Below are 11,692 nucleotides of genomic sequence, written 5' to 3'. Positions count from 1 at the left end.
CTCTCATTTTTTTCCCTCTTTTTCTTTCTGCTCCTTCTCAAATTGGAAAAAAAAATGGTGGGGATGAAGAAGAGAGACCTTTATCAAAATCAAATAATATAACTACTTTTCTGCCATCTTAGTTAATACTTGTAAGTCTAATAAGATCCTGTTGTCCTCCAGTTACCTTTCATTTTCATATTTCAAAATCTTAGCATTTTCCCAGTTGATTGTGTTCCTTCTTTTTAATGAGCTGTTTCAAAGCCCGAACAGAAGAGATCATGTTGCAAATTGTCCTTGATCAATAGGTGTTTATTTACTTATTAAGATTCAATTAAGAAAGACAAATCTCTAGGCAAATTTCCATGAAAAACAACAAAATTAGCTACCAGTCATTTTTTGAGACTTGCACATTGTCCCGTTCTGACTGGCCTGTTTGAACAAGAGTGTTTGGAAGTAAGGTACAGTACTTCCATAAATGGCGTTCACTAATATACTGTGTGCATAGACAACATCAATACTGCAAATGCTAACTTTTCTAAAAGCTCTATTTTTTTTCTTTCCATTTTGTAGTTTCTTCCGTTTGAGAAAATGGTTGTTTTCCAGCTAGTGTTTAAAATTTGTTTCCCAGCTACTGTAGATGGCAGCACCTAGTAAACATTTCATGAACAAAAAAGCCCATTGCTGCAGAGCATGCGTGTTCCCAACGTGGCAATCTGAAATCAGGTGGACCATGCCCATCTTGTTTAATAAATGCTTATCCCATTTCTAAAGTTGTTGTAAAACTGTCGCAAAAGATAAGTTGAATAAGCATGCTAAATGGGACAAGGAACATCCTGGAGAGTGATACCTTTTTTGTTTCACATCTGTTTCTATTGCCCTTATACAAAGGTATATTGTATACATTACAAAAGTACTATGATTCCCCAATTTTCTTATTTCTAGAAATGTAGCGGGGGGGGGGGCTACACATTTGACCATTGCATTGCAACAAGCTCTCCACAAGCCTTTTTTGCTACATTTTCCCAATTGCCTTTACAGTACAATCTTGGGGAGGGGTGGAAGGTGGGGAAAATTGACTTTCTGTAGCATAGCTGGAAAAGTAAAGGAAGTGCACTTTTCTTTATACGAATAGTTTATGTACCTTTTCTAACACTGAAGTTACAGATTAATTCATAGTCCCTCAAGGCTGCCTTTCAGTTAAAAAAAGTAAAGTAAGACAAATCTTGGATCTCCAAGGAGTTTAGTCCTGCATAAGCTGAAATTTAGTCTCACCTTACAAAATCCTAACTTGCAACATTAAAAAAAATGAAATACCAATCTTGCAATATTTTTAATCAATTGAGCAACTGTAAGATTACTAATTAAATGGAGGTAACCTGTGCCTTCGAAGTTTTAGTTTCGGTAACTGAAATGGCAGTTGAAGAGATGAATGCTATGATAGGTTTTCTGCTTGTCTAGTTTATTAAAATGTCTATGTCATATGTTGATCAATGAATCAGTAATCTAAATAGAAACACTTTTAGCCAATATTTAATGCAAATACAGGTTAACAGATAATATTTGTTTTGTTCCAGAAGTAATAATGTAGCTTTATTCAAGTAAATCTTCAATAAATGGACAGGATTGAGAAGGTCTTATGTCAGTCTTTCCTTATGGTCATACATTGCCTAGTAATTCACTGACAGCTGTGAAGTGATTGAATGTAAATTATTAATTAGTTTAAGGACTAGCCATTTGTTGCCTTAAATATCAGAAATCAATATAGGTTAGTGTGGATGAAAATCTGGGAGGAACAATAGGAGATAAGTGTCATCTTCAAGCTATTGGCTAGGAGGTGAAATGTAAACTTGCTAGTATCCTCTGAGGCTAGTATCCTCTGTCTATGTGATCCACTTGGGCTGAATAATATCTTGATAATTAAATACTGAACCATCTTCATCAGAGTAACACTGGAACTGGATTGGTTAGAACAATCTATCGACAGGAAAAAGGGCCAGTGCTGTCACTACAGTTGCAATAGTGACATTAAACTAAATTGCCAGGTTGAAGTAGAGGGGGGGCACCAGGATGCCCTAATATTTACTGCTGTCACTACAGTTGCAATAGTGACATTAAACTAAATTGCCAGGTTGAAGTAGAGGGGGGGGCACCAGGATGCCCTAATATTTACTGCTGGGCATTAGGAACCACCCACTCTAAAAGTTTTCTAGAGAATAATGCAAATTCTGGCCAAGATTGTCCAACTCAATCTTTGTTTATCATGGAATTCATGGAGAAACACGGATCATAGTTCTTCAATATAGGATGGTTACCATAAGTTGATGTTCCTGTGTTGGCTTTATTGTGAATAATTGGTCTAAAGGTGGAAGTAATAAAAGCAATGACAGGAAGAGTAGCATCCTCTGGCAAAGATCCATACTACAGATAGGAGCAGCAGCCATGGATAGAGCATTTTCAGAATAATTGTTTGTGTTAAAATTGTTTTTAGAAATTGACAGGTCAGTTTCTGTTCCTGAGCAAAAAATTGTTTTAATTCTCAAACTTCGTAATGTAAATCAGTTACACTTTCCAGTCACAAAATATAATTTTAGATTCTTGTTGCAGGTAATATACAAGATGCCCCTCAACTGCAGATTTTGAAGCATTATAAAACCTTGCAAACATGCTTACCAAAAATTCCTGGGACATGAGTGCATGCATCAGAAGCAAAGGTTCCTTTTCCATATATTTTCCACTTCAAAAAAAGCCCATCTCTCAGTTTTAGAATATTACTAGACTGTAGCCTGACACAAAATACTTAAAGATAGGTGTACTTACATACTGACTCCTTGAAAGTAGTCTTTCACTGTCTTTTTTGTGATTAACAGGTATGGTTTCTGCACTTACATGGAACCCTCTGGAGCCACACCTTTTTTACGAAGAGGAAATAAACTTATCAGTGATGATAGTCCAAGCCAGGGACTCACCCCAGAAACTTTGATTCAGTATTTCAAGCAACAAATACTCATGCACAGGGGTGTCTGTAGGGGAGTAAAAAATGTCGACGGTATCCATAACCATCCCATTGAAGACCTGCCCCTTTTACGTGCACCACAATGCTTGTGAGGGACTTCTGGGGAAGAAAAGGCGAACTGAAGATGGCTCCACTAGAAGTGGAGCCAACAACTGCAGCAGCATGAAAAGCTGGCGAGCAGACCAGCTCTGCAATAATTCTTTTCTATTTTTTTTTCTTTTCTGTATTTTCTATTTTTTCTTTTTATTCTTTTTATGTTTTTAGTTTGGATTAGTTCTTATCTTTTCAATTGTAAATTTTAATAAAATTATAAAACACAACACTTGTAAAAAGGAGCAGGTATCAGTAGCATGGTTGCGGTCACCATTTTGACTTCTTTTACCCCTTCCCTGTTCATGCAGCCTCTACAGTAACAGTCCAGTTCTACCCAAAGACGTCTATTTGACACAGACCAAGGAATTTGATTGGATTGCTTCTAAGGCCTGTATCTTTGTAGTAGCAAAGTTGTGCACACAGCAGAGGCCTAGCACCTTGGCTCTAAATAATTTCAGTATTGCAATGACAAAGGTGTAACCATTACAACTAGCAAATCTAACTATAGGGTTGTTGGAGGCCTTCGGGGCAATTATTATAATTTCTTCTTCTTTTTGTTTCCAAGCAGCAGAAGACTGAAAATAAATTTTTAACCTCCTCAATTTGGGATGCTGCTAATTTTCTAATTATGGTGGCAGTATGCTGCTTGTAAACAAGGTAATATTTTAATTTTAAAATAAGTCATGTATACATTTTTTGTCATGACAGAATGTTGCTAGAGCCTGAAGTTTCCACCAAAGCCCATGTGAAATGTAGGAAAGAATGACAACATAAAGTAGGATGGAAACAGTTTTACTGTTTAGCAACAGTGGGTTCAACACAAATTTTCAAAGAGCTATGGAATAAATGTAAACATTAAATAAATCTCAGATTGCCTTTAAAATTGGGATTGGTGTATAAAGACTTCTACTTGCAGCACAGGTGAACTGTTCTCGTGAAGCATCATCATAAGAACAGACAGAAATCTGTAGATGTGGCTATCGGTTTCCTCTATAAATTCTCTGAAAAGAGAGTCAAAAGTGAGCAACTGGAGTATTTTTCTGTTAAATGATGAATGGGTGATACATAGATCAAATGTCGACTGCCCAAGTCTAAAGCTAGCTTGCTCTTCAGCTAGCACCTTTGCTTGGCCCATCCAACCAATGAATTTCTCATAAAGGTGTCCAGCAAACAATTTACTCATAATATATAATAAACAGATTGGGTGGTGTTCTGCCAAGTGACCAAGCAGTGATCAGGAGCTCAGACAATTGGTTCTTTTAGATCCAGCACATGAGTGGATAAAGAAATTTTAAGTTTCATTATTAACTTAAGCAAACAGATTTAAACAGAAACATAGTTTAGGCAGATTAAACAGAAGCATAAAAAGCATAGCATATAGAAAGAAAAATAACATACCAAGCACGTTGAAACCCATTCTCCCATAGGCTGCCAGGAGCCCCTTAATAAGGACAGCGGAGATACCCCAGGGCGGCTCCATTTCCATGGCACCCAGCACTCAGGTCTGTGCAGAAGCTCCCAAACATAAAAGGCGATCCTAAGGTTTTTATCGAAGTCTGGCCCTAAAATCTCATGACCCTGTTTCCATGGGACTGAGACTGCAGGATCTGACCTTGACTGGGTAGTTCCCAGGGTCTGGAGCACCTGTTTGATCCAAGAGCCTGGGAAGCTATACAGATAAGCTAGTGCTTAACAAAAACAATGTTGGGGTTTTCTCTTCTCCCCCCCTCCACCAATTTCAAACAGAAATAAAAAACAAGCCAGCTAAACATTAGTATAGCTCAAAATAAACTCTAAGCTTCTTCATGTGAAGGAGAAAATCAGAATATGTCACTTAAACTCCTTGAAATAACAATGGTCTTCCGCATTGCCACTACACGTGGAAATTGGCCAGGTTGGACTTGCCATCTTTTTTTAAAGATTGAAATAGTATAAAAGACAGGGTCAGAAATTACCACATGCAGACCCAATTCACTAGCTATTGTCAAAACTCTGTGTTAGGACTAGAAACAAACCCCCAAGAAAACAAGCCTCCTATCCACGTAGTGCTCAGGTCCAGCTCTGCTTGGCTTCCAAACTCACCTACTGTAATGGGCTGTGAGAATGACTTTGGGAGTGAGGAGGAGGCACTGCAGCCTAGACAATGGTCAGACAAGGGAAATCTGAGTCCAAAGCTGGAACGGGGGTGGAGAAAACATCTCAGAAGGGACCCTCCCTAGTTCTCTGGAAGTAAAGACAGGGGAGGGAGGAAGTACATTCAGACTTGAAAGATTCTGTTACTGTAACCTTACAATAAAGGAAGTGTTAGTACTCATGGTTTTGGTTTCTTGTCTGGACTACCTCAAAGGGCTGACACATACTGAGCCATTAGTATGTTAGCAATATGGATCATAATATTTTAGTCCTTATCTAAATATGGATTAAATGTAGAGGAAAAGAAAGAAAAATATTGCAGTAGAATTGAAAGTCATTTCTTCATATGTTTCTTTTCTTTACTATATTCTTATTTTTTTTCTTTTCTATTTTTCTATTTTTTCTTTTCTGCATTTTTATTCTTTTATTTTTTTAGTTTATATTAGTTTTTACCTTTTTAATTGTAATTTTTAATAAAATTACTATAAAAAGAATAATTTTCGACAAACAATATACAGGGGTCTTTTTGTTGTTTATTCGTTCAGTCGCTTCCGACTCTTTGTGGCTTCATGGACCAGCCCATGCCAGAGCTTCCTGTCGGTCATTGCCACACCAAACTCCCCCAGGGATGAGTCCGTCACCTCTAGAATATTATCTATCCATCTTGCCCTTGGTCTGCCCCTCTTCCTTTTGCCTTCCACTCTCCCTAGCATCAGCATCTTCTCCAGGGTGTCCTGTCTTCTCATTATGTGGCCAAAGTACTTCAGTTTTGCCTTTAATATCATTCCCTCAAATGAGCAGTCTGGCTTTATTTCCTGGAATATGGACTGGTTTGATCTTCTTGCAGTCCAAGGCACTCTCAGAATTTTCCTCCAACACCACAGTTCCAAAGCATCGATCTTCCTTCTCTCAGCCTTCCTTATGGTCCAGCTCTCGCAGCCATATGTTACTACAGGGAACACCATTGCTTTAACTATGCGGACCTTTGTTGTCAGTGTGATGTCTCTGCTCTTAACTATTTTATCGAGATTGGTCATTGCTCTTCTCCCAAGGATTAAGCGTCTTCTGATTTCCTGACTGCAGTCAGCATCTTCAGTAATCTTCGCACCTAGGAATACAAAGTCTTTCACTGCTTCTACATTTTCTCCCTCTATTTGCCAGTTATCAATCAAGCTGGTTGCCATAATCTTGTTTTTTTTGAGGTTTAGCTGCAAGCCAGCTTTTGCACTTTCTTCTTTCACCTTCATCATAAGGCTCCTCGGTTCCTCTTCACTTTCAGCCATCAAAGTGGTATCATCTGCATATCTGAGATTGATACAGGGGTCTACCCCTAGGTAAATGTGTTATTGTCAAAATATAAAAAGGTTGAAATGCATATTATTACTGTTATTGGTGAATTGTTCTTCAAAAGTTTAAGAAAAGTCAGGTCTCCCATTAACAGTGTGTATTTGAATTACAAAATGCAGTGGATTATATGCTGTCCCTTGATTTAGAAACTGTACCTACTGAGACTGATCATTTATTTGATATTAAAAAAAATTAGAAAAGTGATAAAAACTTCATTTACACGTCTGATTTAGATCCCTCCTTTTATGACTGTTACTGATTATTGTTGCTGGTATTATTCTTTGGTTTTGATCATGTTGTTATTTTTTATCTTTTTATGATTTTATTAATGGGTTGTTATTTCTATTGTTTTAATCCTGGTGTTGTATAGTGGAATTGTAGCTGTTCATGATTGGTATTCAGTTGTACCAACATAAATATGTCATACTGCATAAATATAACAAAGATATGAAAAAGCTATTGACGTTCAATTTCATTTAAATTCTAATGACAGTATTTTAAAGTAAAATAGTATTGAACCTGCACATCAAGAACATGGTGAATTCTCCTGGGTGCTACAGCAAAACAAAAATAGGAAAAATAAATTTGTTACAGAAACGTAAGAATAGCAAAGGAAGTTTTGGCGTGTTTTACATCAACCAAAAAATTGTACTGAATAGGCAGCATCTGAGGCATAAGGGAAACAAACTTACAGTATTAGCAAGCAGAATACACATGGCTTTAAGGTTGTGCAACTTTGAATTGAAAACAGGGAAGACCTGCAGATTTAGACACTGTACAAACAACTGTTTTCCCCAAAAATACTTCTCCACCTAAATTCACAAGAACAGTAAAAGAGGAAAAACAAATTACCATGATACCAGCTCCATACAGAGTAACATTCTACCCTCAAAATGCTCATTGACACAATTCTATTTTTGAACACCATAATGTAGCTCCACCAAAGTAGAGCCTCAAAAAATTAGTTACAAACTCATAGATGCTTCTCTCCACGGAAATCTTTAGTAAAAGGCGAAAGATTTATACGATCTGAAGAGAAACCAGAGTATAAAAAAGCTTTTAAAGCTTTGCTATAGGGACACATAGCGACAGTTCAACTGGTAATGGTGAATATAAAACTGAAATGCCAAACATAATCCCATGACAGCAGAGTCAATCTTCAAAATTGTCCTGTACACTATACTAATCAAAAGCTTAATATTAACTCTAAAAGCCCATAAAACTTCTGAACATAAAAAGAATTTCATGCAATGCATGATGGGTATGCAAATTAAACCACCTTTCTTAATTCTCAGACTTTTTTGTCCTACCCCGTTACCTTTCACGTGATACTTCTGTTTGTTAGATATGAAAAACACGAGAACTGGACCAGAGATTTCTGAAAAGGAACTTACTTTATTTGAAGCGGTTTGCAAAGCGCGGTGGGCACCTTGACCAGGCTACGCAGAGTCCGATCAAAAGGAAAGATGCCACACACAAAATTACAAATACACACTTTCTTATACCTTTCCCTGTCCAGCCTCCCCCCTCTCCTTTCTGGCCTGTTTACCCATTGGCTGGGCACTCAGACGCACAATCTTCCGACCGCCTCATTCCCTGGACCCCTCTATCTTATTTTGCTTATGCTTGTAAAAGCCTATTTTGAAGCATTTGAAACATTCCAAGGTTTTCACACATTGAAATCCTCATAGGACAATATCTCATATGGTTACATTTACTCTATCTCCTTGCTTAGCACACCCTGGAGGAGCCTTTGTTGGTATGTCTCCTCTGTTGGTCAGTGTTAGGCTAATTAGTTAGAGACCAATTGCTTCCCTTTGTTTCTTTTGAAAGAGTTCTTACTTGTAAGCCTGCAAGTTTTCACCTTATTAGCCCAAGGCTTTTACACATTTAAACCTTTACCTGTGTTAACTGTCTCTTTCTGTCTTCGTGTTAGTTTAATTATTTATCATTGTGTTACTCACTAGCTTAAACTTTGCTATTAACTAATATTAGTATTTATACCTTAAAATCTCCCCCAACCAAGATCTATATGATTTTGCCTTATAATATCAATAATTGGTATTATTATTATTTTTACAAATTGTATTATTTCATATACTACATGTTCCACTCCAAAGAAGAATCTATATGCATGTTCACAGCTCAGGAAGTAGTTTATATAGGCAGGATGGCACGAGTGATTTGGTTGCAAAGGGATTATGTTATTTACGGAAAAAAACTTATTTTCTTCAAGTCAAACAATCATCCCAAATCATAACATTTTTTTACTGGAAACCTGTTAGAAAGTCTGTGCTTGGCAATAGATTGCATTTATTTATATTAATTTAATTTATATTATTCCAGTCTAATCTTTTAGTTGACTAATCCAGATTAGAGAGTTTACATTAGATACAGATGCCTGTTTTTACATGAGAACACAGCAGTCATTGATTAATTTTGCATAGTATTAGTTGCTGATTTAAATCTGCAAAGACTGGTTGTATTTCAGGAATGTACTGGATGCAATTCCTTCCATAATTATAAAAATAGGTAACCCTTAGGATTGAATATATTCTTTCCCTGTTCTACATTGCAACTGATGCATTGGAGCCAGGGATGGGGGAAAACATTTTAAGGTGTTTTTTTTTTGAGGACACAGTTTCTCTGTGATGTGCAAGGAACAATATTTCCCTGTCTTCACAACCAAAATTTTGTACAACTTATTGAATTAGATAATTTGAAGAGGAAAGCAGTACACTCCATTTTTTGGCGTTTTTGTTTTGCTTTGGACATGCTGAAAGCAAGAATGGTTTGTAAGGTATGGAGAGATATAGTGAATGATGCTGATGTCAACTAGTTTTAGTTATGTTTTCTTTTCTTTTTATTATCTTATGCCTTTAATTTCTTTAGATTACTATTCTTCCCCCTGCTTTTTTTTTTTTGCACCATGTGTTACACTGCTTATTCAGAAAGGGAATAGTATGTTAGGTATATATGGATGGATGGATGGATGGATGGATCTAAAATCAGACTTCGATTCCATCCCAAGAGATAGATTCTGGTGGAATCTCACCCTATATCTATCAACCAATGGCTACTTCCACTAATCAAGATGCTGCATGACACAGTCACCCAAGTTAGATATAATAAAGCTGCCTATCTTGCTGCAGATATTCCAATCAGCCGAGAAGCGAAACAGGGATGCATTTTAGCTCCCCTACTATTTAATTTTTATAAAATCAATGAACAAGTTTAATATTTTTGACTCATTTGTTTAATTGGGTTCTCTTTATCTAGTTTTAGGACATGTGGAGAACAGATCACAGTTTAGGTCATACAGTATCTATGCAGAAATATTGAAAATTCAAAAGGGTTAACCAACTTTTAAGCACCACTGAAAATTCAGTGGTTGCTGCTCTTACCAAGAAAGAATATCACCCCCATCCCAAGCTCAGGGACAGACATTTGACAGTGCTGCTGTATGACACCAATGCAGCAATTCTCCCCCTTACTCAGGTGGGCTTTAGGAGAAGTTTGTGGGCCTTAGCAGAATTCTGCATGGAGGAAGGTCTTACAATTAATTACTCCAAGACTAAAATTATGGTTTTCTCGGGAAGACCTAGCAGCCATAAACATCAATGACAAATAGGAACTAACAAAATAGAACAAGTTCCAGCTTTTAAATATCTTGGAGTAATTCTTCAAGCCTCTGGAAGCTGGCAGGAACCATCTAGAGTTACCTCTGCCAAAACCAATAATAATGCCAAGGCAATCCTGGGCTTTTTTCACTCTAAAGGAGATAGATGGATACCTATCATGCTATTAAGCTGTTTAAAACTAAGTCTGTAAACTCTGGCGTGGGCTGGTCCATGAAGTCACGAAGAGTTGGAAGCGACTGAATGAATAAACAACAACACAGATATACACCTACAATGATCTAAAGCCCTGGATGGTGTTCGGTCTAAGTTTCTGTGAGCACTCTTCCAGGCTTCAAGCTATGTTCCAAATGCTCTAATTTGCATGGACACAGGAATGATCCCACTGGAGGTGAGGTCCATGTTTGCCATCTCCCTTATTAGCTCAAACCTCTATTTTCTTTTGGCCCACTGGCCCTGCTATTTCTTGATGATTTCACATCAAGATGGAAAGTAAAAATCATAGCTGGCCTGTGTTATTGCAGCCTTTCTATCCACTCTTTGTTACCTCTATGTCTGGAAAAAGCAAAAGCCAAGATTCACCAAAAAGTCTTTGATATTGCACATCTGTCTGAATAGAGCTGCCAAATTCTTTTCAGCAGCTATTACCATAAAAGGGTTTAAGGAGACCTAATCTTGGAACAATGTCATGAGGAAGTTCTTTTATCTAACTTTTATCTATTTTGTTTTGCTTCATTTTATTTTATTCACTTTTACTTTTTATACATGTACGTTTTAATTGGCAGGTCTATATGGTGGTTTTATTGCTCTTACTGTATTTGAGCCTGCTATTCTGTGTGGCTTTAGTGTTGTAGCTATTTGCTGGTCACTGACCATAAACGAACAAATAAATAAAACCCTGGTCTGTAGTGGGCTCTATACCTCTATTTATTGTTCCTTTGCAACTGGTTATGAATGTTGGTGCCAAAATTGGTGGCCATTGCCACATCTGCTGGCAGCAAAGCCATACTTTACCTATCAATTCCAATAATGTGTACTTTTTATTATTGGTTTTCAGCCTCTCCCTATTCAGTTTCTAAGAATGACAACCCAAAAGATTTTAACGTATTTGTGCCATTTTCATAATATTAGCATAGACATAAAAGAAAAAGTATTCTGTCGATGTGTGTTGGCGGGAAGAGGGAGGGAGGGAGAGGAAGACGCACTCCTGCTGAACAACAGCTCATTCAGCTCTGCTGGTGCTCCAGGAAGGTTCACAAGATTCTGGGAGTTGGCAGGGAAGAGCTTTTGACACAGCATTTTCTTCAGCTTTATTGGCCTTCACCTAGTGGAACAAAGGATCCAGTTAAGTTCGGAAAAGGTAAATAAACTGACCTGTTTGGAGGAAAATCTATTAGATGCTGTTTAGGTTTACTGTAAAGCAGCAAAAAAACAGGATGAGTCTGGCAGTTCTTTAATAAAAGGCACAAGGTTTGGTGAGTTGCCA

At 37.3% G+C, this 11,692-nt stretch overlaps 1 non-coding gene across 1 annotated transcript; it reads right to left on the bottom strand.

Moving 5' to 3' along the window:
- Positions 1–7,501: 7,501 nt before the first annotated feature.
- Positions 7,502–7,617, bottom strand: LOC134501688 (U5 spliceosomal RNA). The gene has a single exon (XR_010068374.1). It is a non-coding gene; the product is annotated as a U5 spliceosomal RNA (small nuclear RNA).
- Between the last annotated feature and the right edge of the window lie 4,075 nt (positions 7,618–11,692).

Source organism: Candoia aspera, chromosome 7 (assembly GCF_035149785.1).
Source record: "Candoia aspera isolate rCanAsp1 chromosome 7, rCanAsp1.hap2, whole genome shotgun sequence".
NCBI classification, from domain to species: domain Eukaryota; kingdom Metazoa; phylum Chordata; class Lepidosauria; order Squamata; family Boidae; genus Candoia; species Candoia aspera.
This window is presented reverse-complemented; position numbering and strand designations above follow the sequence as displayed.